A 25,911-nucleotide genomic window follows, 5' to 3' on the forward strand; every position below is an offset into this window, starting at 1 on the left:
TCTAAATGAAGGTGGATGGATCAGTGACACAAATTATGCCTCTTCTAACATGGTTAACACCACTCCCATTTGTTACCCAGGTCTGCAGGACTAATCCAAAACATTATGCTGGCTGAATTGAAATAGAAGATGCCATTCCATGTATTGAAGCCAAATGGAGTGGCAGTAGAATCATTCAACGCTGGTGATGAATGGGTGATAGAAAGGGATTTAATAGTGATAAGTGAATCAGTAAGCATAATGTTTATATACCATCATCAAGAAACTGACATCTGTGAACACTGCAGCACTTATGCAGATCCACTTTCGTTATACCAGGAATATCATCCAACAAGGAGAAGAGAAGGAAGAGCCTGCCCTATTTGTCTCACCCCCAAATATGAAGGAGTGGAGACAGGGTGGCATGTAGTCTCATTGGCTACTGTGAGAAATAGGCCGCTAGATGAGAAAACTCTTCCATCTGATCCATCTGGGCTCTGCTTATTTTGTTACGCATAAGAAATTACTTATCTTGTTGGAACAGCTGACATTGCAATCATGCAGGGTGGACAAGCAACATATTGTAATTAACTGTGATGTTTCTACTGATGAACACTTGATGAAGGATTTAGGCAGTCTACATGGGACATTTGTGAACAACCTGTGAATTCCAAAACATGAATACCCCTCTCTAAAACTTGATAAACTGAAATTTGTATATGATATCCTTATTACAGCAATGTTAGTGTTATGCTTGATTTTAGAAAATCTCTTGGTCATATTAATTTGTAAGCTGTTGCCTGTATTAATTGTCCAAGAGCAGGATATGCAGCAGCAGCAGCAGATCTATGGTTGGGATTCTCTCTGCATGCATCAGCATGGCTGGTGGATACAAGTGATTTCACATATGCATACATATATGTCCCTACCAAATTCTCACTTCTGTAGTAATGAAGATCTGAGCAGAACAACCTGTTTTCATAATCACATAACCTCTGTATCATTTGTTTCTTTTCCTGATATTCCTATTGGCTCTTTAAATTTAAGCTTATGTGTCAGAAAAATAACTTTTGAACTTTTCAAGATACAAGTTTAGTATAATACAATTTGTTTTTGATCTACATATGTATATACTTAATGGTTATGACAAGAATGGTGGACCACATTTTTGTGGACTATTTTAAAGTTCTGATTACGTTCTTTCAGTATTTTAAGCTTGTTCAGCAATGTTAAATAGATAAAGATTATTATAGTATATAGAATGAGTCACACGGAAGAAGCAAAACGGTATCATTTATTGTAGATTCTAAGTACATGCTTCCCCAACAATTTAAAACAGTCATTTGGGCATTAAGAGATATAAATTTCACATATTATTTGATTATCTATCCTATCTTGGCTTCACCTCTAATTTGCATGCTCAAATCAACTAAACAAAGAAACTGCCTTAAAAGTTTGAAATAGGTCTACATATGTGTTAACCACAATCAACACTTAAAGCAAGATAATGCAACAAGGAGCAATACTGTTTTTTTGCTTGTGCTTTGACTAGATCACACCTTGTTTCTTTCAAAGCTCTAAGAATAAATGAAGAGTGACACAATAACAAAAGATGAGAAACGCTAAAGCAGTTACTGCGAAATATTCACAGATGGTTTTGAGAAACTCAAGTGCAAATTGATAGGTAGAAGAAGAGGTTAATTATAAGTGACACTGTATAATTTCTACTGAAGAGAATCCTGAGGCATGTAAAAAGAAAGGTTTCCCTGAAGCCTAATAAAACACTGCCCCGGAATGCTTCGCTCTTACATACAGAAGGAAGCTGGTATTGTTTTACAGCTGGCTAAGCAGCTGGCACTACACTTTGACCTCCAACCCTGACTCAGCAAGGAGCTCATTTATGACCTTAGCAGAAATCAATCAATTAAATGAGATCATTCAGGAGAAAATCTCACAGACTGTTTGTCTTCTACCCATAGCTCTACTCCTGTTTCCAGACACATGGTGGCATACAGGTCCAATCAAGCCGTGCAATTCTCTTGCCTTCATGAACTCACAATTTTTTATGTACGTTTGATAGGTTCTTTCCCTCCAATTCAAAGCTGCTTTCATAGACATGTAAGTGAGTGCAAACTTTCTATTCTTGCTGAGGATTTGATTAATTTGTGGCATTCATGTCTATTTAGATAATGAAAACAGACTGGTTTTAACTCCATCTTCAAGCAATTTATGCTAGAGACATTTAGATTTAAAGGAGAGAAAGGGTTTTCAGAGCAATTTCTAGCTTAAGGGGAAAATAACAAAAAGTAAATAAAAAAGAGGCACCTATTATATTTAACATTATTACTAAAACTACACATACCAAGTCTAAAAAGACAACCAGCTGCATTAACATATGGAACTGTTTTTAAAAAAATATGCGGCACCATTGTCAAAGACTTTGCCTTAAATGGGGGTAGAGACAGGGGCTTTTTTACTCAAGTAAAAAGTTGAGCATGTAATTCCACAGCATATAGAATGGGCATGGTTTACTTATTAAAGTGGTCAGGCCTAGGCAATTAAGCATATCGCTGCCAACTGTCTTCTGAAAATTCTGCAAACACTGGCTGAGGATGCTGATATGGCACATGCCATGGGAACATCCCACAGGGAAAAATGGACCAAGTTATTTGGCTTTACTGTGATCTATAGACTTTCATCAATTAAACTATGTGTGATGCAGTGCCATGCCACATAATGCAGGGCAGGCAATCTGCTTCCCCACAGTTGCAATCTGCAGAGTAAGACACTTTGATGTGTGTAGGTTTGTTGTTATTTTTGTTACATTTTCTCACAATTTATCAAGGGGAAAAAAGTCTTGAATTACCTACTGAAGCCAGGCAGACAATTTATAAAGAAATATTAAAGGGAGCAAACTCTAAAAGAGACTGCTGTTGCCACTGAAATCATCTTCCCTGCTTATAATTATTGTTACATGCATGAAAAATATTTACTGAATTATTATGTGTCAATATATATAATCGGTGGCTATGAGAAACAGTTGTCAGCAATTTTGTAATGAACCTGTTTGTTCCTGATAAACCAAGGTAACAAGAACTCCACGTTTATCCACAACAAATGCCAACATTGTTAATTTCAGTTACTATTCTGGCACAAATTTGACACACCCTTGAAGATTTTAAATCTGTGAAGTTTATTACCACACAAGCCAAGCCTTGAGACAATATGCTGTAGTGCATCGTGTATGCATTACCTGAGCCTACGGCTGAAAAATAAAAGTTAGTATCAAGGACAGGAGACCCTGCTATAGCTTGAGTCTTACTTGAAGTGTATTTTTTCAAGTCTTCACATTTTTAAAGGTGCAACTAGTCTGCATGCAAGTCAATATAGAATGAGGCTTCTGCATACAACTGAGAGCTTGGCCTGGGGATACCAGCCCCACTTCTGGCCTGCAATATTAACAGTAGACTACACTACAGAGGTGCTAAAAATTACTCTCTCTCAGCATAGTTCTTCAACCTGCAACAGGGTACTGTGTATTGCTTTCTCAGCTTCAACCCAACCTCCAATTACAGTACAGGTCCAACTGGACAACACTGCAGTGTTAGTGTAAACCACTCAGAGCTTGACGTGCAGCAGAGTTATTAAAAGTCACTCAATCCCAGTCACAGTCCCTTTCAACCAGCAGTATGGCGGCAGTAAACAACATGTGCTTCAGAATTTGCATTAGCAGGGTGGATTTTTTTTAATGTTTCAAACTAAAACAACACAGAGCATGGAATTTTCCCTTGGTGTCTTTTGAGACTGTAGAGTGGGGCATGTAGGATAGACTCACCTGTACCCCATCTCAGCTACACTAAAATCTTGGACTTCTCCATCAATTTCTAGGTGCAGTTCTTAGGCCTAGATTCTCCGACTAAACTAGAAAGTGACATCTGTTGTTGCTGTTATGTGCCTTCAAGTCACACTTCTTTTTGTCATAGCTATAGTGTGTGGTGTCTACCCTCCCGTTCCCCCCATCCCCGCTGAGCCTCACTGTTCCTTACCATTCTACATGGAGTAGGCTGCAATACCTCTAACTTGTTACACTGTGGTATTCTGGGGTTTGAGGGGACAGGTTCCCCAAGCCTGCTGGTACTTCTCCCTTGCATGCAGGTGGTGCAGTTTTGACTATATAACCATGACAACTAAAAGACTCAAATCAGAATTAGCGCATAGAATAATGTTCATGAGTATGCATCCATACAAAATTATGTAAGATTTTTTATGTAATATTTCTAAAGTTTCATTCCATACTATTCTTCAGACCAGTTTCTTATGATGCACAAAATCTTCATTTAAGGATTAGACACCAGTCTATTTCATGTGTAAAGTTACTGAGAATGTCCTGCCCTATTTAAAGAGCTATCCTATACACCAAAGATGGGAGATCTCTAGATACTGTTAGACTCCAACTCCTATCAGCCCCAGCAAGCATGGCCAGGCATGTTTTGCTGGCAGGACACGGGGGGGATGCCGTCCTGTTACTATTTCTCCAGCTGGCCCCCTACCAGCCGCCTCCAATCTGCCAGCCCCACTCCTCTCTCTCAGAAGTTGGGTGGGTCTACTCAAGAGGAAGCCACGTGAGAAAGCAGCACTCTCAAGGAAGGAGCCAGCAGGGGCTCCTCCACTGATACCCTGCCACACTGAAGCCATAGTGCGCTGATTTCCTCCGCCGCCAGCAGCTGGAGCAAAACAGGAGTGGCTGTGCAGCAGCAGGGAGACCCAGTGGAGATGACTATGATGGCAGCAGCAAACTGCCTTTAGCAGCTCCATTGTCGCATCCAGCCCATGGAGCAGGCAGGCATCATCGCAAACAGCAAAAACACTCTTTCTCCCAGTGTACAGGCGCTGCCTTGCAAAGGAAAAGAAGAAAAAGCTCCCTTCTCCTGCCCTGAGGGAGGGAGGGGTCGCACACAGCCCATGGTGTGGCTGCTCCCTTTTGTTCTGTGTCACTTGTGCATAGATCTTCTCTTTGCCTGCCTGGAGAAGAACAGATCTCTCAGGCACTTTGAGCTGCAATCCGATACATGTCTGCTGAGAAGTAAACTCCATTGTGTTCAATGGGACATACTCCTAGGTAAGAGCGTATTGGATTGCAGCCTTGGTCTCTGTGTGTGCAGTCTGCCTGCCTATCTGCTTTGGCAAAGCTGCTATCCTCACCGGGTCCTAAAGCCCCTTGGGTTCTGCCACCGTTCTCCCTTTTATCCATTTATCTCTGGGTTTCTAAGTCAAGCCTGGGCTGTGGCTACTTTGAGTGGCTGCCAAAAGGTTCAAAGCAAGAATTCTCAGGGGTTTAAGGATCAGAATTAATCTGTATGGAATTTTTCCCTTTTTCTTTTTTGAGGCTGGATGCAGTTGTTGGTACGTTGTTCTCCCTGCTTCTAGGGGGTAGGGCGACCGAATTATTGGCAGGGTCTGGCAAGTGATTTCCCCCCCCCCAAAAAAGTCTGCCTTATTTTTTTCATGACCAATGTATGTGTGTCACTTGTGAATGCAGTGAATGAAAGACAGAATGTGGCAAAGAGTCTATATAAAAACAACAGCAACAGAACATTGAATGTGCTGTCTTGACAGTCCTGGGTTTGTTATGGATGCAGGAAATTTGGGAAGCGGGCTTGGGGTAACAGTGATGGCACTTTTCATGGAGGATTTTTTGAAATGTGTTGACTTGGGGAGGTTTCAAACATACCCACATGGATGGGAATTGCCCTTGCTGCTAAGTCACTAGTCCTCATGGTTGAAGAAAAAAGCTTGAAAACAAAGGATAGCACCATAGAGTTGGAAGGAACCTATAAGGCCATTTAGTCCCAACTCCATGGTCAGTGCAGGAAACCAAGTTATGGAACTGGTCTTTTCTAACATCTGGATTCAAGCAGAGCAAAAAGGCCAGATCACCACCACTACCGCAGTCTGGTTTCACAATCCTACTTCACTGTTGGGATGTGTGTGTTTTTGTGTTGTTGAATTAATATTTCTGTTTTGTAGCTGCAGTGGAAAGTGGTGATGATCTGGGTTCAAGTGATGTGGAAAACATTCTCATTAAGTGTTGTCACATCTCTCCTTAAGTGTTGCCTGTTCCATATCCCCTCCTCTTTCGCCAATCCCTGGAGCTTGCACACTAGGCACTAAATGTGAAATTTCCATGCTTCATTCACATACTTTGTAAATGCCACATCCACATGACACGCTCATCCAGTCATTGTTCCCCAATGCTTTCCCCATGATTTTTCCGTCTCTTTACAGACGAAGACAATCTGAGGTTTTCTTTTCAAAAGACCAAAACACAAGAACATATGAAGAACCTGCTGGATCAGACTAATGGTCAATCTAGTCCAGCATCCTGTTCTCACAGTGGCCAACCAGATGCCCCAATGGAAAGCTCACAAGCAGGACCCGAGCGCAACAGCACTCTCCCCACTTCTGATTCCTCGCAACTAGTATTGTGAGAAATCACAAGGCATCCTGACTAATAATGGTGGTAGAACATAACCAGTATGGCTAATAGTCATTGATAGCCTAATTCTGTGTGAATTGTCTAATCTAGCGGTATAGTTGCCCAGGGCCTCAGGGGGTCTTAGACCCCTTGCTTTTTTAGAAGCAAGGTCTCAGCAAGGTCCCTATGTCTCCAGCATCCTACGAGCCAATCTGTATGAAAGGGGAGTGTGCTGGCCACAGAAAAGAATTTCCTAACATGCTTCCTTGTCCTTTCCTGCTGATTGGAGCCACGACTCTTCTCAGTAGCTAACACACTTCCCTTTCATGCTTATTGGCTCCTAGGGACATCTGTTGTTGTGGGAGAAGGCATTAACAAGGACCTCATTCTCAACTCAGTAGCAAAAAAAAAAAAATGGGAGGGGGCACTGCTGTGACTATCATGAAGGAACCCTGCACTTCTGAATTTGCCACTACACTACTGAATGGCCAATCAGCAGGAATGACAGGAATTTTAGTCTAACTTCTGGAGGGCCACAGGTTCCCTCACTGTGTTATATAAGAAATGTCGGAATGAAGCACTTAATCCAGATTTTAAAAACAATAAGCTCTTGAATTTTACTGCTGGAAACCTCTCACGCCACTTTAGAGAGCTGTCGGCTTTTCACTTTCTTCAGGATCCTTAAAAGGCTGACATTTTACAATGGCACTGTTTGCAAGTCAAGATAAACCATAGTTAATAGTTTAATATGAATGGGTCAACTTGTCTACTCAGCTCTTCCCCACTAATATGCAGAAGAAACAAAACCAAGATCCCTGGCTTAGTGTTACAGCCAAACCAGGGCTTGTGGTTTGTTTTATTGGCAATATCAAAGGGAAAGATATACTTGTTTGCAATCTATTAAATCATCCCTTGCCTGTGTCTGAATAGGGAAATGACTGGAGCTCAGTGGTATGCAAAAAGGTCCCAGATTCAATTCCTGGTATCTCCAGGTATGGCTAGGAAAGACTCCTGCCAATCGTACTAAGCTAGAGGGACTAATGGTCTGATCTGGTATAAGGCAGCTTTTTATGTTCCTATACTCAGGGCAATCTCTAAATAGGTTTTCCAAATTCATTTATTTAATCATCAATAAAAACAGTATAAAAATAACACAAATATAACAGGAAACGTCAATGGGAATAGGGCCGTGAACAAACAGAGGCTAACTCTATTTTGCATCTATTGCCAAAGTAGCAGAATTGCAAAAAAAAAATTAATCGAAATAACATAAGCTGTGGCAAGCTATTTTTTTCAATTGCAAACATTTTTACAGATCATATATCTAGAACATTTTAGAATCTGTGTAAGTGTTCCACAGATATAAGGAGAGCTGCATACACAATATAATTTATTGAATTTGTCCTCATACATATTTTCTTCTTGGATTTCTGAAATCACTAAAGCAGAGGGAATCAAGAAAGCAACAGCAGCTCTTACTAAACATTGTTCCCATGTAATGGTAAGTTGACTTGTGCATGACGTTTCATAAAAACTACAGCCTAAAGAGTTGCTTCTGTTTACATCAACAAGAGTGGGAATGCTTCAGCATTCGCTTTGCGCATAATCCAGCAAAGGGCCAGAGTGCATTGGAACTTACTGGATCAGGCTTTCAAGCCAAGGCTCTTGCTGATAAACCACACTGTGATTTCAAGCTCTGATCACATAACCAGTGAACTTTCACTGTGCTGATAACTTGCTGTCTTGGTAGAGTAAAACATTTCCTCCTACACTCACATCATTTACCAAAAAAAGAAAAAAGAAAAAGGCATGCCATGTAGTCTCCAAGCAATGGAATGAAATAAGGCTTTGTTCGTTTTGATTGTAAAAAAAAAAAATTGTCAAGTTATCTGCTACCTAAACAAATAGCACATAAACCAGACAGTATCCCCCAGGCTACAAAAATAAGCTTGAGTAATCATTCAGTGGAACTTTCCTGATCAAATTGCTAACACCTTTCGTAACCTCACAGCCACAGGGAGGCAGTGTGAAGCACAATCATTGACAAGAGGACTCAGAGCATTTCTCCTATAATGTGAAAGAGGTTTGCCTTATTCCCAAGAGATGAAAGATCTGACATTCTTTTGCAGCTACATACTCCCATACTCCCATCTGGTAACTTGTTCTGGATCCCTGAAGAATATTTCCCCCCTTTTTGCCCATCTATGGAATATCCAGAAGGGAAACCTCTGTGGGAGAGGCTGCAACAGAGAGCATGCCAATGAAAGGTATTTTATAGAGATATGACTGACTAGTGTTGCAAAGACTGTACAACATTTGGGCTGTATTCTCCACGGATTGCTGCACAGCCGCAGATATCAAACAATATGGCTGTACCTGCTTCTTTTGGAGGTGGAAAGTAACTAAAAATGTTTTCCTGACAGCTGTTTTCCTGACAAAAAGGACAGGAGAGTACAAATTGGCTGCAAGAGGCTTCTTGTTCTTTCATGGTATTATATTCATACAATACCTGGCTTTAACTAGCAATGGCACCCCCTGCTGGCTTCAACTCTGAACTTCCTCACTTTATTTCTGTTCCACAAGCATCTGATGTATTCCAAGCTGAATCAAAACTACCAGATCAAAAATAATTGTTACTTCAAACCTTCATCAATAGCTGTTTCATACAAGACCAGACTCCTAGACATTCCATTAATGCTGTGCACTCAGCATGTATACCATCATGTGTGGCAAACACAGTCATGTCTATTTTGCTGAATGTAATGGAAACCACTCTGTCAACAAAAACCGGGTTTTTCATAACATGCATATGAAACAACATGGACATATTTGCACTCACCACATTTGACAGTGTACAATCAGAGTAAACTGAATTTCTGACCAAGGTATAGCATCTAAGCTATGGGGTAACAGAAAACAGCAATGGCAAAAAGACTTGCCCAATGGAACAGATTCAGAGAGCTCCAAAAAAGCATAAAAGTGTCCTAAGTTTTAACTTGACCAATCAAAATGTGAAAAATGGAATCAGATTCAAGGTGAGGGCTGCTTCTCACATGGGATTTTGTACTTTAAGTACAAAAACATAAGCAGATGCAAAGCAGGTTTGAAACATAGCTTCTCTTAAAATACAGGGGACTTGAATCCTGTACTGCTTATGGCTAACACAAATGTATCTTGCACTCGGGTAAAAAAATAATAAAATAATAATTTTTTAAAATCTCATAAAAATCAGCAAAATGTCTCCTGTCAATTAAGGTTTGGAGACAAGCAAATGTGTATAAAAAGAAGCATTGGCACAGAGAGCTTTGAGATCTCCAGTGTACAGAACTCCGACAAAAGCGAAAAGGAAAATCCTAAGAACACTTACACCAAACTAAAATCTAATTGGAGGAAATTAAGATACGGACAAATTTAAGACCAGCTTACACCCATATTTACATAGGTTAACCATCGGTTGCCAGAGAATTTGAGAACAGGGGAAAAACTGCAGTTTAACAAAATTGCAGCAATATTACTTAGCGACATCTTTCTGCCCCACCAATACAGTTCCCCTTTAATCACTACTGCTGTAATATCTCAAGGCTGTAACAGAAAATCCGGTGTAGCACAAGCAGCAAGATTGTTTGAAAGCACATTCCCACCATCATCAATTGGAAACGCTTACTTAAGGAAAACTGCTGCTAATATGTTCCAGTCAGCAATGTCCCTAAGATGACAAAAACCCAGTGAAAAAAATATGCATCGCTTAACCTGATGGCAGGGGCTTTGATCGTCCTTCAGGACCATTCTTTCTTTCTTCTCATTGACTGATAAACCACCCCATAGTTTCCTGAGCAAACTCTCTGCCTGTTAGTCACAGTGAGGCAAACAAACCAGTGAGGCTTAAGCTATACAAACCTCCCTAAAGCTATTATTGTTTCTATCCAATCCAGCCATGTGTTTGAAAGTAAGAGAAAGGACTTCTAGGAATGACCAGAGACAAAAAAAAGTGGGAAAAACTAGTGGCCATCTAACATTAACACTCTTGTTAAGGTTTCCTGAACAAGTGGAGAAGACTGCAAGAAGAGAGGCTTATGTTATGTTGGATTATTGAGGAGGATATAGAACTGAAAATGCCAGCAATCACACTTGCTCATTCTCACTAAAGATTAAATAATTAAAGTGAGACATTCTAAGGAAGCAAAAAGGTTCATCTATATCCTATGCTTACAAAGCATTCCATGCACATAATCCAACCCATTTTATCTGACCATTATCACACTAAATGTCCAAATGTGTATTCTATGAGGACAAGACCAAGTAAACTTTGAGGTATCTTGCATTATTTGGCCCTTACATTATCTAGCAAGAGGTCTAACTCAGTTAACGGCACCAAATACACACTCACAATTGTGTCTTTATATGGTCAACTATAAGAAGTCAATTCCCCCTCAATAAAAATTAACATGACAAAATTGCAGAGGCAAAAAATGCAACTAATTCAGTTGGATTGCAAAAAGTTCTATGTTGCATAATTTCTTCATATCTCCCATATTTAATTCTGGCATACTTCCAGTACTTTGCAGTGCCAAGATTACATATTGTTTTATGGAATAGTGGGCTAAAGCTTCCTTTCAAGTTAATTAGCTTCAATAGTCAGTCGAAAAAAATCCAATATAATGTGACTTCTAGTCAACAGAATTTTAAAACAAGAAAAAATGTTTTGCAAACTAAACCACAAAACACATATCATTAGTCAGTATCACCCAATTTTGAAGGAAATGCAAAATAAGACTGATAAATGAAAACCACCTTCATTGGGTTTAAGCTAATAAGCCATTAATATGAAAAGAATTTGACAGTTTACATACGGGATGTGACCTGGTGCCAACAACCTCTGGCTTCTCCATTTTCCAGATGGAAGGAGATTAGTCTAAAGCCTTTATTCTCATAAGAAGATTTTCCCCCATGGAAAAACTATAAAGGACAATTCTGTTCCAAACTTCAAGTCTCCTTCACAAACGTCTACTCAATTCTGGTCCCTTACTAATGCCTATTAAAAGAAGCCCTTGGGCCTGGAGCTGATGGGGGAAAAGACTAATGCAAACTCCACTTTAATGCCTGCCTTTAAAAGACCTATTGACAAAAGCAGTGGGGAAAGTTTGGACCAATGTTAACTTAAAGGAAAAGGTTGGTGAGTTTCAATTGTGGATGTGAACGCCTGCTTGAGTTTGATCTTGATGGGCTTAAGGCAAAGAAACGTTAAGCCTACTTGCATATTAAAAATGCATTAATTTTAAATTCAGTATGTACCATTTCTCTCACTTTGATTTATAAGCATCATTGAAAAAGACTTTGAAGGCCATTCCTGTTTAAAATGGTAAAGAGCCATAGCACAAGACACTTTCTCCTCTTTGAAAATGTTAATATGAAAAATTGTCCATTGACAAAGCATGACACCATGTCCCATTAATCCTTAAATACAGCAAAATGGGAAACTAGGGTCTTTCATTGGTCTCTCTAATGGGAGACATGGGTAGTTAATCAAAGTGAAAATACCTCTCAGAGAACTTATTATTGTATTCATTTATATCCCACCGAACTGGGACTCAAGGCGGCTTACAAAAATTAAATCCAATACAGATTAAAACATATAAGAACATATAGAAAGTAATTATTAAAATGTAATTAAACTATCTATAGAACTAAAGCCATTTAAAACATACTGATTAAAAACACAAAATAAAAATCAGTAAAACAGCACACTATCAAAGTCCTTGCAGTAAGTTCCCAAAAACCTGTTGGAATAGAAATGTTTTCATCTGCCAACGGAAGGACAACAGGGTGGGAGACAGTCTAACCTCCCTAAAAAGTGAGTTCCAGAGCCTGGGGGCAGCCACAGAGTAGGACCTCTTCTGTGTTTGTACCTAAGTGGTGTCAAGACCGAGAGAAGAGCCTCCCCCAACAATCTCAGAGCTCAGAAAGGCTCATATGGGAACATACGGTCCTTCAGAAAGTCTGGACCCAAGATGCATAGAGCTTTACAAGTTTGGATTCAAATTGAAAGTTTGAATTGTGCTCAGAAACAGACCAGTAGCCAGTGGAGCTGTAGTATCAAGGGAGTCGTGTGTACCTTGTAACCAGCCCCAGTTAACAATCTGGATGCATAGCTGAAGTTTCCAAATTTGATTCAAATGCAATCCCACATAGAGCATATTATAGTAATCCAAACAGGTTGTGACTAAGGCCGCTCCTTATCTTTTATATACAGAAATTCATAACCACTATATCTAATTAGAAAAAACACCATATTTATCTTACCACAGCACCTCAAAAAGGCATCTACAGGGACAATAAATTTTGGCTGTCAGTATCAGTCATACAAAAATTAGTTACCGCCAAGACCCCTCTCCTCCAAGTTGCAGGGTCTTCTGCCTGACCTTTGTGCTGGTATCTGAAATGAAGCCCAAGTTACGGAGGAAATCTCTTGCTCCTCTCTCCAGGATTAAGAAAACATGGCCTTGCACCCGACAGAAGGGCTGGAACTTTGATCTGACTTTGCACCCAATGGGCACCCCAATTTTGGTGTGACCACTGGGCACAGGGAAAAGTAAGGCACTTTCATTTTCCTGCTCTGCCTTACAGCTAGTTAATGTATTTGAGGCTGAATCCTAAAATGGCAGAGGTATTATGTGTCCTGAGTTCTCAAGTCTGGGAGTTAAGAAGATGACCTGTTCTAGACAGGATTGCGCTCCCCTGGAAGGAGTATGTCTCCATCTTGGGAGTGCTCCTGAATTCAACACTGCCACTGGCTCAGATGGCTTCAATGGCTAAGAGAGTCTTTTTCTAGCTAAGACTAGTTCTCCAGCTTTTGGACAGAAGTGACTTGGCTGCAGTTTTCCATGCTCTGGTACTTTCCAGACTGGATTATTGCAATACACTCTATGTGGAGCTGCCACTGAAGATAACTCAAACTTCAGCTAGTCCAAAATTCAGCAGCCAGATTACTGTCTGGGGTTCCATTTAGTTCTCATATAACCGTTTAAAACAGATGCATTAGTTGCCAATTTTTCTGGTGCTCACATTAGTGTTTAAAGCCCTAAACAACTAAACAGCCCCAATCACTGAACCCTGGATATCTACAAGGAATACTTCATGCCCAGGCCACTTTGTTAATATTCCTACTAAGGATGTGCTAGAATTCCACCCAATTCAGATTTGGTATCGAATTTTCAATTAATTCACTTATTCACTACCATTGCTGATCAGATTTTTATGTAGTGATTTTCCGTGGCTATTTTTGGAAATTGATTTTTTTTTAAAATCTGTCAAAAATATTGATATTAATAGCAATTATTTTATTGATATTTTCTTTAATAATCAATATTTTGAAAGGAAATATTGATAAATTGATATAAATATTTTTTTCAAGGGGAAAAAAATTTATCTGTAAAAACAGCAGCCAGCAGACAAAGAACGAACTCGAATCGATACCAGCCTGTTAAATTGACAGATTGCTTTCAAACCGGCTCTGGCCAACAGATCCCATCCTTACTTCCTACAAACAGAGCATTTTCTCTTATCTTCAATGAAATTCATTGGAGCTATATAAGAACTGACTCAAGAAGGTATAAATATGAGTTTTGCAGAACACATTTCCAGTTGATTGTGCATTTTGTGACTTCTGCTGCAAGAATCTATTTGTCCCTTAAAACATAATAAAATCACCTATTAAATGAACATTGACTCAGTCATTACAGGACCATCTTGAAATATTAATCTTATTCAAACCTAAGTCACTTGAATAAAAGCCAAAAATTAGCTATATTTAGCTTGCTGTAAGAACAGAACTGTCAATTTTATCTTCTTTTAATACATCCTCACCCATTTGTTACAACCTTTCTAGAAAAAGATAATTTTTCACTCCCAGATTGATAAATGGAAAGATAACTGTACTCTAAATCCCAACACAATAAATGTGCTCTCCTAAAACTTAATAACCAATACAGTTATGGCAATCAGATAACAAGTTTAGATAATTGTTTAAGGAAATGAATGAATGATATTGCATCATAGTACCAGACTTCCCTTTAATTGATACCATGTGCTTTTTTTGTTGTCAAGTAATCACTTTAAAAATGTGCAGTTTTATTCATCAAATTAATTTGGAGGTATGCCAAACATCTGGGGATAACCCAATGATTAGCAATCCGATAACACTTTTTACAAAATGTGTGTCCTGATAAAACAAAGGCTCTTTTGCAGGACCTGCAACATAATGTTGCAGTGTGGCATAGTCCTGTTCAGTGCTCCCTGATACTACATTCTATTCCCTTCTCCCAACACAATCCCATTTTACATTTTTCGCACACACACACTAATTTACTTTGTCACTGGGCTCATTGAAGTTTTTTTGTACTTCTGAAAAGTACTTTAGGGTACTTTTGGGTTCCCTCAAGACGCCTATACCTCCCTCTTTTCTCTCAGTGCACCTCAGCAGGAACGGCATTCTATAAATGGACAGCCATTATCAAGAAGGCTCAGACATGGTTCAGCACCAGCCAAACAACACCCAGTGGCAGCAACGACAACAGAGCCTCACCTGCCAATCTGGTTGATATTAATAGGCACTCTTTTAGGTACTTGCATACAAAGCCTAAATGGCTTGCAACCCTAGTACTAACACCTTGAACTGGGCCCAGTAGCTCTATGCAAACTATATTCTCACTTGCACTCAAGGAAGGTCTTCCCTGCAGTATTATCTGACCTCTGTGATCAAGTTGAGAAAATCCTTTCCCCTACCAATAGAACACCTGGTATTCAGTGATTTATTACTATAGATTTTCTTTGTCTGCTGCCATGCACAAATACTTTTTTTAAAAAGAGACATTCTTAGATTGCAGTGACAGCAGTTCACAAAATGAACCTTAACTCTCCATCCAACAATGGCCACTTACAGAAACAAAAAATGATGATTTTTATAACCATAAACATCTTCAGAGATTAGGATACTTTATCTGTTTACATTTATGAATTACTGCTTAAGAACAGGAACGAAAAGATGCATTGCAAAAACAAAATAAGGATTCAGTATGAGGAAAATCCTAATATATCTTCAACTATGTGTAATAATATGTCATAAGAACAAGAGAAAAAGATGCCATTCCACTTATTGCTTAATACACATTAGATAAGAGAAGCAATGTCACTGATGGAATTTCAAAGAAAGCAATTTCTATAGCTGAGAAGCACAGAAAAAAAGCAGCAACTCTTTACAAACCAGAGAGGTTTTTTATTTCTTATTTATATTTACTGGCAAAGAAATCCAAACAACTGATCCGCCATGGTACAGGGGCTTTTGGATGGGGTAGAGGTATTCCTCCACACAGCCACACCAGTCAGAAGCACCTCAAGGTGCTCATCGAAACATAAGATGGGCAGAAGCTATCGCCAGCAATAGCCACTGGACACCCCCCAAAGAGGAGTGGGAATGGCAGAGGATCCACTGGGTTCTGAGTTAGCCCTGATCATGTGACAGGAGTGGGCCTGATCTGGGCCTCTTCACTATACCAGCCTCAGAGATGCATATTAGGTGTACAAACCCCTTCATCTTCCACCCTGATTGGTATAAACAGTAGGGCGGTAGATGCAGCAGTGGTTAAATGTAAAAATGTAACAAAATAATAGTCAAGACCAGAGGGCATGAAATGCACTAATAAATATTTTGTCATTTCTATGCAGATCCTTTATGTATACATGATACAAACAATGAACAATTCACAACAGCAATCCCTGCAATACCACCATATTTCTACTATACTATTTTAATTTTACAACTGTAATGAGAAAGAAATACAGAGTCCTAATTAACCCTGGACTGAGTAGAACAGAATTTTTTGATAAACTCCAATTCAGCAATTTCACACTGGAGCCCCCCTTTGTTAGGAGTATGACAAATGAGGTCAGGAACAGTCTAACGAGAGATAGAAATGTTCTCCTATTCATTTCTGAATGTTGCTGTTTTTCAAAATGTCTTTTTGGGTACTGGCTGACCTATTTGTCATATGTAGACAAAAGAAGGGCATTATTGGCATGTAACAGGTATATCACATTTAGATGATAAAATGGCGATCGTAGGGTTGATGTTATGACTGTTACTTGAGTGGATATAGGGCCAAGACTCAGGCATTTGAGTTGTTGCAGAACCTACTCCATGGGTCTGTGTCTTTGTTGCCCAAGGTCTCTAATTAGTATGATTATGGGGTTAGGTTTAAGCCAGCAAAGGCCTACATACCACCCATGGTCTATGAGAAAGAAATAATGTCTAGGATGGACTGTAGATAATTGATAATACATTGGAGCGGTTTTTGCTGGGAGCTGTAGGCAACAGTATTTTGTCACTTTTTCTTTTGGGTCTGCCTTGTAGTATGTAACTCCTAAACTCCTGTCTGGCCTTGTCAAGCTGTTTCTTAAAACTACAATGCCTAGTCAATGAATCGAAGACCATCTTATGTAAAAGTTTTCAGGTGCAAGTCCCTATCTGAGAAAACAAGAACAAATGTGCTCACTGTTTTCATAGTCTGAACTCACATAGTTTAAAATACTGAAACTATAAAGCCACTTCACAACAATGGGTCACATTCCACTGGTTCCACTCAGAAGGCAGATTTTAAGCATGTATTAGGCTACAAAGTTTAGGACTTGAGGAAATTCATACTTGTGTGGGTAGAACTAACCAGGGAGATAATCCACTGTCTAAACAGCTTCATATACTAGACCTATGGTATAAGAATGAGCAACTTAAGAGTTGTGGGAGAACATTTTCTGTGCTTACAAAATGAAGACAATATTTATTTATTTATTTAAAATATTTCTATCCCCCCCTTATACCTTATAATAGGGCACTCAATAAACCATAGTATGGAACAAAGAGTACTAGGGCTTCTCTTCCTCTAATTTTCATTCACGTTTAAAATTGCCGCACACTTGAAAGATTCTCATTTTGAATTACACACATAACCATTCACTTTTAGAGTTCTGTTGGCCTTCAATTTCAGCTTCTTTGGTTGAAGGAAAACATCTATGCCAATCTAGCAGCCAAGATATACAATGCCCTTCAAAAAGATCTGGACACCTTATAACCTGCCAAACTAAATATAACCTAGTAGACATGTATTATGGTCTGCCAGGTGCTTAACCGACCCCCCCCCCCTTACAGGTTTATTGAGTACCCAGTGTGATGGAATATGTGGCTGGTGCGTTGTGTTTGGCCTGCCAAGATACATGTTGTTTAGGTTTGCCTTCAGGATTGGTCCTATGAATAAAAGAAAATTCATAAATAAAAGTCACCTCTTTAGGATGTACCTACCTTTTAGCTGAAACCTAGATTGAAATTCAGGATAGACAAAAGAAAGTACTGCTTCACACAGCACACAGTTAACTATGGAATTTGTTCCCACCAGAAATAGTAATGGCCACCAACTTGGATGGCTTTAAAAGAGGATTCAGCAAATTCATGCAGAATAAGGCTATGAATGACTACTAACTACAATGGCTACACTATGTCTCCACAGTCGAAGACAGTATGTTTCTGAATTCCAGTTGCTGGAAACCACAGGCAGAGAGAGTGCTGTTGCACTCAGGTCGTGCTTATGGGCTTCCCATAGGCATCTGGTTGGCCACCGTGAGAGTAGGATGCTGGACTAGATGGGCCCCTTTCTTAGACATCGAAATATTACCAATATGCAAGTATACATCAGTATGCTAAAAATGTTATGCACCTATCAAGTCCTCACAGACACTTGTAAGCGGGTTCACAAAGTAACAAGCATTGCACAACTTTCACACGGCTTCTAAGCAATGTAATTTTACCAAGAACAGCTTGTTTCAATTTACTCTGTCCTCAAAGTGGTCTTGTTCATTCCTTAAGCCTTCTTATAGACAGGTGCAAAGCTTTAAATTTTGTACTGAAAAGTAATCATAATATTTCCTGTTTCTTAAAAATATTTGAAAACTGCCTTTTATCCTTACCACATGCAAGATTAAAAAAAGTTCTCAGCACACATGCACACATGTTAATACTACTTTATACCATAAATTGTTCAGTATTAATTGATGAGTGTCTTGATTTCTAGCTCAACAACATTGTGCACCTGGCCAGAAAAGCAAAATGTATTTCCCACTGGCAGGTTTTTCATTTCCTGAAAGGAGAAAAAATACAACTTTTACTATTTCTTATTTAAGAAAAGAACTTCGAATTCCACAACAGAAAATACACAACAAGAAAAGCAACAATTTGTCAAGAATACATAGAGAAAATTATCAAAACATACTAAGAATGCAAATGTATACATGTCAGAAACCACTGGTGAACTTAAAGAGATATTTGCTCTTTTGAAGTTCTGCCAGAGACCTCAAAGCTGCAATATCAGGCAACTTCAAAATAACTTGTAAAAAAAATAGTAAAAAATCATAGCCACTAAAGTCAATAGGAATATTATTATAAATGTCAACAGAAGCAGGATTACACCCATTGTGACCTTAGAGCACAGCTCACTTCTCAAACTGAACGTCTTCCTAGTTTTCTTGCAAGCTCAGAAAAATACATTTTTTCATGTAAGCAAGCAGACTGTTCTAAAGCAACATTGTTAATAGCATATGACAATAAAGAATTTCATTTTTGAAGCAGAATTTGCTTGAAAAAACTTTGGTATATTTTCTTCTCTCATTATCACAGAGACAATACAGATGATTCACCCCTCACTTCCATTTATTTTTAATAAGGGTCTGTTTTCAACAAGCCCCTACAGCTTAAAGTTGAAAGCAAATCTGTAAAGTTAGACTTCAGAATTTGTAAGTTTAAGATTTAAAAATTAAAAAGAAAAAATATCTAAATACCCTGCCAGTTTATCCAAATTTCTCTCAGTAACGTTGCTATCACACAATAAAAAAACTTTATACACTTGTGGGAACATAGAGAACTGCTCCAAACATTCTCCAAAGCAGTGAAAGAGTGAGAGCATTTATTACTACTACTACTACTACCACTACTATTATTTATTTATTTATTTATTTATTATTTGATTTATATCCTGCCCCTCCTCCCAGCAGGAGCCCAGGGCAGCAAACAAAAGCACTTGTTGTTGTTATGTGCCTCCAAGTCGACTACGACTTATGGCGACCCTATGAATCAACGATCTCCAAGAGCATCTGTCATGAACCACCCAGTTCAGATCTTGTAAGTTCAGGTCTGTGGCTTCCTTTATGGAATCAATCCATCTCTTGTTTGGCCTTCCTCTTTTTCTACTCCCTTCTGTTTTTCCAAGCATTATTATCTTTTCTAATGAATCATGTCTTCTCATTATGTGTCCAAAGTATGATAACCTGTTTCATTATTTTAAAAAACACATTAAAACATCATAAAAGCAGACTTTAAAATACATTAAAACAAAACATCTTTAAAAACATTTTTAAAAAAGCTTTGAAGACTTCTTTAAAAAAGGTTAAAAACATATTGTTTTTTAAAAATGTTTAAAAAACATTAAAAAGCAATTTCAACACAGGTGCAGACTGGGATAAGGTCTCAACTTAAAAGGCTTGTTGAAAGAGGAAGGTCTTCAATAGGTGCTGAAAAGATAACATAGATGGCGCCTGTCTAATATTTAAGGGTAGGGAATTCCACAGATTAGTATAACTACACTACCAGTAACAGTATACTATAAGTATAGTATTACTATACTACTAGTAATATACTACTAGTAATAATAGTAGTATAATACCAGTAAAATTGGCTTTTCTGGAATCTTTCATACTTTTCATACTATGAATCTTTCATACTATCCCAAACCAGTCTTGCTGTGTGACAAAGATTAAGCAGAGCAAAAAAGACAGGCTCCATATCACCTTCAGTCATCACCACCACCTGGCACAAAAGAGAATAGCAAATTTATTCGGCAGCTTCTTCCTTAGAGAACCAGTATAAACTTAATTGACTTCAATGGGACTTAGAAAGCTGTAAAAATGTGTGCCAGCTCACTAGCAGCTGTCACTGTGAACTCATTGCTTACATAGGAATCTTCAAGTTTATACCTTTAACCTAAGTTGTGGAAGTCTTGCTGTGAATATGACTGTTCAAACACAAGAGCTACATTATTGAGCCTACTCTATGTGGTGGTGATGATGGCTACAAACAAGTTCCCCATTGTTTACTCAGAGTGCCTTTAGTGTAGCTCAGTGGTTCCCAACCTGGGGGCCGTGACCCCTGGGGGGCCACAAAGTAATCTGGGCCCCCCACAAACAGTAAAGAATTTATTTATTTATTAAAAGTCTTCCCTTCCTGGATGCTGTCTGCTCCCCATTACCACTGCAGACACCTCCCCCATGCTCCAAACAAGAGGGGAGGACTTTTGCTGAAGCGGCAGAGTGTCTTTCAGGTACACCAAGGGCAGATGTCTGCCTATAAAACATGTGGCAGACACCGAAGGAGGCTGAGGGTGGAGCTACCAGGAAGAAGAGGGGATTACTATCACTGACTCCTGAACTGCCCCTGCTGATGACACCCTGAGAACGAGAGGAGAGGTCTTTCCGTGAAGCAAAAAGAAGCAAGGCTGCAAGGAAAGGCTGTTTCCCCTTTCCTTCCTGGCAGCCAGCATGCCTGCCTTTCTTGGCTCCTGCATTGCTGCCACCTCCTTTTAAAAATTATTCTTATTTGTGAGGCCACCCAGACAGTGTCAAGAAGCAGTAAGGAAGTGCAGGTCTTGCTCACCCTCCATTTCTGAGGCTAAGTGTGTGTGCCAGCATTCCTCCTTTCTTCTACCTACACTCCGCCCCCCCAATCTCTCTCTCCAAAATGCTGCAGCAGTTGAGGGCTTCCCCCCCTCCCACGTGTCCAAATGCATGCATGTCTGCAGATGCTTGCAAGAGGTGCAAGTGTGTTTGTATGTGCGCATGCACTGATCTGTCTTCTGCTCCGCTTTCATTCTCCAAGTGCACATTAACCAAGTCATCAGTTCTGATGATCATCCTAAGGCCTAAAAACACTAACACCCCCCCTTTCTATGTACCTTGTCGTCTGCAGTGGACAATGTAGCATCCCTATCACTAACACATTGCTGCTGCTTGATTATTATTTAAAAAAAGAAAAAAGCTCAGCAGGTTGGCTAAGGCTGGGATCCTGATATTGCAGCAGAAATGTATTTATTTAATTATTATTGCATTTATATCCCACCTTTCCTCCAAGTTGCTCAAGGTGGTGCACATGGTTCCCTCCTTTCCATTTTATCCTTACACCAACCCTGTGAGATAGGCCAGGCTGAGAGACTGTGTCTGGTCCAAGGTCACCCAGTGGGCTTCATGGCTGGGTGGGGATTTGAACCTGGATCTTAGTCCAACACTGTAACCCACTGGTGTTGGGAGACAGATCTGTACATCTTCAGACTGGGGGCAGGGTATACCAATTTGATTGGATATTTGCATTAAGAAAAGAAAGCAACACCTCCCTGTCTGCAAGGAGCTTTTAATGGAAATGGGTATTGGGAGATGTGATTTTGCCACACACCATTTTTTCAATTAACAGAGACTAAAATTACAATTAGCGTGGGGGGGTCACAAAATATTGTGACCTTACAAAAGAGGTCCCATACTCATAACAGTTGGGAACCACTGGTGTAGCTGATCCAAATGATTTGGAGTGTTCTTTTCCAGGTGGTGATGTGAAGGAATCCTCAGAAACACACTTTAATATACTTGCTAAGCACTTTGAGAATAAAATTGTTCATATCTACTGAAAACTGGTTGCCATTATTAAAACAGAATGTGGCAGCATGCCTGATTAAAGGCAGCCGCCGGCGAGATCACGTAACTCCTTTGCTCAAAGAGTTGCACTGGCTACCGTTGCTTGCCGGGCCCAATTCAAGGTGTTGGTTTTGACCTTTAAATCCCTACACGGTTTCGGCCCAGCCTATCTGAAGGAGCGCCTCCAGCATCATCAGCTATGCCGCCTAACAAGATCGGCCTCAAAAGACCTTCTCTCTATCCCACCAGTCAAAACAGCTAGACTGCCGAGGACAAGAGAAAGGGCCTTTTCAATTGTGGCCCCCACCCTATGGAACTCCCTTCCAAATGATCTCCGCCAGGCAGAGCTTGGAAGATTACTTTTAAAAAGTAATAAATTACCATTACAGTTACATGCCCCCCAAAAGTAGTAATTACCGTTACAATTGCAATTGCTCTGAAAGTAACTGATTACTTTACTTTTCCTCCAAAGTAATCACTGCAATTACATTTCAGTTACTTTTTAAAAAAAACGCCCTCAAGGTGCTGGCCTTGGCTGCTGCACATCTAAGTAGCCTAAAACAACATTAAAAATAAACAAACACATACAGGGGTAGTAGAATAATTATTTTTATTCATAAGATAGCAATGGTGGTCTCTCCGCTGGTAAGGGTGGTGGGGAGGGAGGCTGAGGCCACTACTCAGATCTTTGCACGTCAAACCAAGTGCAACCGCCACACACTCAGCCAGCCAGCATAATCTCTCTCACTTAACCACCTCCCAGACCCTGCCCTGCCACCAACTAATGGACACTCACTCAAGCAAACATTTTCCCCTGAGATGCAAAAAGTTAAAATACTTCAAATGCAGCACAGTAGCCAGAGAGGGTGGTGGAGGCCACTTTGTGTGCCAAGTGCATTCTCTCTCTCTCTCTCTCTCACTCACTCACTCACTCACTCACTCACTCACTCACTCACTCACTCACTCACTCACTCACTCACTCACTCACTCACTCACTCACTCACTCACTCACTCACTCACTCACTCACTCACTCACTCACTCACTCACTCACTCACTCACTCACTCACTCACTCACTCACTCACTCACTCACTCACTCACCTCCACAGTTCTTTATCTGCATTCTGCTGCTGCTGCTGCTGCCTCCTTCTTCCCCTTTATCCATGTTCTTGACCTCCAGAGCCCTTTTCCCTCCACTCCATTCTTCACCACCACCATCCATTTTTTAAACAATTGTTTTCTCCACTCCACCCCGTCTCACTCTCTGCCTCCTCCCTCGTCGCCTCCTACCCATCCACAGAGCATGAGGAAAGAGCAACACTGCACAGAAGCCCACAAATCAGAGGAGCAGAAGACTTCCCCTGCTCCCCCCCCCCAAGTAATGCCCAAAAGTAATTCTGGAAATGTTACAGTTACTCCACAAAATTAGTAAAATTACTCCTATTTCTATTACAATCAAAATGTAAAGGAATTACCCACTCACTACTCAAAAAAGTAATGAATTACAAGTAATTCGTTACTTGTAACTAGTTACTTCCAAGCTCTGCTGCCAGGCCCCCTCTACAATGAGTTTCTGCCGGGCCGTGAAGACCTGGCTCTTCAGGCAGGCCTTTGGGGTGGGCTAGATTTTAACATCATTGCTTTTTGATTTTAATGTTATTGTATTGATGTGTCATTTTGTGCTATTTTGCTTATTTTGTACATCGCCCAGAGTGACTGCTTAGCCAGCCAGATGGGCAACTAAGAAATCCAATAATTAAATTAAATTAAATTAAAACAGATGTGTTTACTCTGTTTTGCATTATTAGATGAGCTACAATTTTTGAAGCCATGGGGACAAGGCTCTTGGACAAGTATGCCTTACCATTTGTATGTTCAACCCATCATAGTCTTGGCTTGTAACACAGAGTAGAGAGGGACTGGTCAGATGGGTCTGGGGGGTGGCAAATTCCTACTTGTGAAAAGGAACATCCCAGCTGTCTTTAAATACAAAATGTGAGCAAGTAAGCAAAAAAACCTTCTTGTACCCAGAAGACCCATTTTTCATTTTCCTATACAGTTAACATGTTCTATACCATTTTAAACATAATTTCTCAAAGTTTCATTATCTGGCAACAGTTTTTCACAATGGCATTTTACACATAAGTAAAACAACCAGAAGCATGGCATGCAAGATGTTGGTTGAGCATGTTATGTTGGTCACAAAAACATATACTTTTGCCCTTCAAGAAATGAAAAGAAAAATCAATAATCTTTAACTTTATTCTCTTCTTTAAGTTTGTAAGCATTACGAAAATGTGATGAGGTATTATCTGAAGTGTGTTTTACATTCAACAGTTCTTATGACCAACATAACACCACAATCTGAAACTTACATAGCATAAATGTGTTGTCATGTGTGTTATTTAAATCCTTTTTTAGGATTGTCATAATTCTTTCCCTGAGAATTTAATAATTATTAGGCCTATTATTTGTACCATACCATTAATCTAGGGCATTTTACAGAGGTTTACAAAAGAGGCAGGTTTCTCCCCTCAAGTAGCTTACCATCTAAAAGACAAGTCAGACAAGGAGAAGGTGAGAATACATTACTGCTTTTAGAAGATAACCTAATCATATGTTAATATATTTAGTAATTAGATGACATTTTGTGTAAATTATCAGTAAACCTCAATTGTGGTTTACAAAAGTGTAAAATTTATATTTCTCTACTACATGCACCCCTTCTTGAAGCATGTAGAAGCTTCTACCAGCTTCCTCTCAGAGGTATCACAAGGAGACAGGCCCATCTTGATTTGCTTTCCCTAGCTAAGGTGAATAGGTGAGGTCATCTAGAGATATAAAAAATTGCCTCAAGAGCTGAAGATCTCTTGTCTTGCCTCAGGGAACAGTACAACCCTGTAAAAAGTTGAGGACAGTTTTAAACAGAAATTATTTTTTTCATATAATTTAAAATAAACACCACAAATACAGGGAAGTACACATTGCCCCTATGGGAAATGTGACTATTCAAAAAGAAAGCACAAAAGCAGAAACATCCACTTTAAGTACAGGTGTCAGTTGGCAATTTTATTATTGTTATTGTAGAGTTTGAGACAGGGAAGTTGAAAAGAAAATTTGATGAGAAAATGTGTCGTAAAAACAAAAGTTGTCATGAAAATTTGTTTGATGACACTTAATATGAAGTCCTTTTCTTAAAAAGGGGACTTCTGTGACATTTTTCTTCCCTGAAAATGATGATAAATGTTGGATTGAAAAGAAACAAATCATTAGAGTGTTGCCACAGCAAGTGTAAATTCCTGTGGACATTCCACATGGACTTGATGCTGACCTTCAACCTGTGAATGTATAGAAAAGTGTCATATGCACAGGGTATTACTTTGGAGGCAATTATTTGTGGTTGTCTGTCAATGAATTGGCACATGTCACATTACGTTGGTCAGAGGTCATTTGCCAGAAAACCTTTTCCACAGTTTCCAATAAATATTACTATACGTTTGACACTTGTTCATGAAACATTAGCTCTTTACATATTGCTGCAGATAGATTATTATTCATACTTTTAGAGAATACAGTTATCCAAGTTCGATAAATTCTTGAAGTTGCAAAATTGTTACATTGGTCACACCTTTAAATACTTCCTTTTTATTGTGTTTTAAACTATGTGTGCCATATTTCTTGATTATT

General features: G+C 39.4%; 1 protein-coding gene across 3 annotated transcripts in view; it reads right to left on the minus strand.

Moving 5' to 3' along the window:
• The window catches only part of EFNA5 (ephrin A5), a 344,842-nt gene that overhangs the window by 202,466 nt on the left and 116,465 nt on the right, over positions 1–25,911 (minus strand). The gene's annotated exons all lie outside the window — the stretch shown is intronic.

The sequence above is a fragment of the Rhineura floridana genome, chromosome 1 (assembly GCF_030035675.1).
Source record: "Rhineura floridana isolate rRhiFlo1 chromosome 1, rRhiFlo1.hap2, whole genome shotgun sequence".
In the NCBI taxonomy this organism is placed as follows: Eukaryota; Metazoa; Chordata; class Lepidosauria; order Squamata; family Rhineuridae; genus Rhineura; species Rhineura floridana.